Raw genomic sequence first — 1,589 nt, forward strand, 5'->3', positions numbered from 1 at the left:
TCACGTGATGATGTCATTGTCATATCGTGTATAGGCCTATCTGATGAACAGCTTTCTTGTGAATACAGGACAGGACAGATCTAGGAAAAATCTGACACACACATTGTAAAATAAACTAACTCCAGAAGATGGCAGTAAATGTAGCACAAATAAGAATAAGAACAGGAAGAACAATATGCCTGAGTCATAACAACATAACTACATGTCTAAAATCGGTTTAGAATTCAGCGAGTTATGATGATTGTAATTGTGTAGACTAGAGAGACCTACAGGCGCATACGTTCAGTGTTGTCATATTTTTGTGAGCTTGTAGATCTGCTATTTTCAAAAACTCTTGAAATAAAATGTGAAATATTTGGAATATTTTGAAACATTCTAAACAACACAAATGCTCCCTGGTACAAAACATTAATGGAAAAAAAAAACATTATGGTTTAAAAAAATAAAAACAAAAATTTGGAAGTGAGCCTAAATAATCAAGTACACGTTAGAAACCAGGCCCCAAAACCCCAACCTGTAACTACCAATTTTGACAAGCAACTTTACAGAAAAAGAAGCCCAAAGTCGCTTATAATAAGCCGACATGTAGTGCGGCCGCGATGACGCATCGCTCCAATCAGAGGCTCCAGTGAACAGCAGCGGCCAATGAGGTATCTTGAATAAATGTATTGGCTCTTTCTGATTGGATTACAACGGGCCTGGGAAAACGGACACATGAATTTATCGTCATACCAGGGTTGCCATGTCCGCTTATTATAAGCGACTTTGGGGCTTTTTTAGTTTAGTTGCTTTGCTTATTTGGGTTTGCTTCCTAAATGTTGTTTAAACCAGTGGTTCTAAAATATTTTAATGTCAAGGACCCCCAAATTAATATGTAATTATCCAAGGACCCCCCCTCCCCAAACTGAAAATATTTTGTGCCAGCTTACACAAAATATTGTAGGGACCCTCATACAAGATTTGCGTTGTTAAAATGTTTAAAAAATATTCAAATTATTTTTTTCTCCCAAGCTTCTTTTGAAAATAGCCAATGCATATAGAGCGTCGCAGTTCCCGCCCACTTCCTGTTTTTTTTGGTGCCGGAAGAAAAAACTCAATGCATTTTTCCTGACATTTCCAAAAATATTTATATCTATTAATTTAAGCCTCGAATCAAGCCATCATGACATGACATGAATCATGACCATAAACGTTTGATTCTGTGATTTTATTTTAGTTGAAAACGGCAAAACAAAGGGTATTTATTAAATATAGTATATCATATAATTAAATATAAAATAAAAAAAAATCCCAGAAAAAAACGTTTTATGGTCATGATTCATGTCATCTCGTGATGGCTTGATTCGAGGCTTAAATTAATAGATATAAATATTTTTGGAAATGTCAATGGAAAAATGCATTTTTCTTCCGGCACCAAAAAAACAGGAGGTGGGCGGGAACTGCGACGCTCTATAGGTTCAAACTTAACTGCTCATGTAGCCTATTTAGTCGCTTCTTTTGGGCTTGTTTTCCTAGACCTGGTTGCTTATTTCTCTCGCAAAATCTGGCAACACTGCACATGATTGTATCGTCATACCTACGCGTCATAC

This window comes from Gymnoscopelus braueri, assembly GCF_963280865.1.
Source record: "Gymnoscopelus braueri genome assembly, chromosome: 7".
NCBI lineage: Eukaryota > Metazoa > Chordata > Actinopteri > Myctophiformes > Myctophidae > Gymnoscopelus > Gymnoscopelus braueri.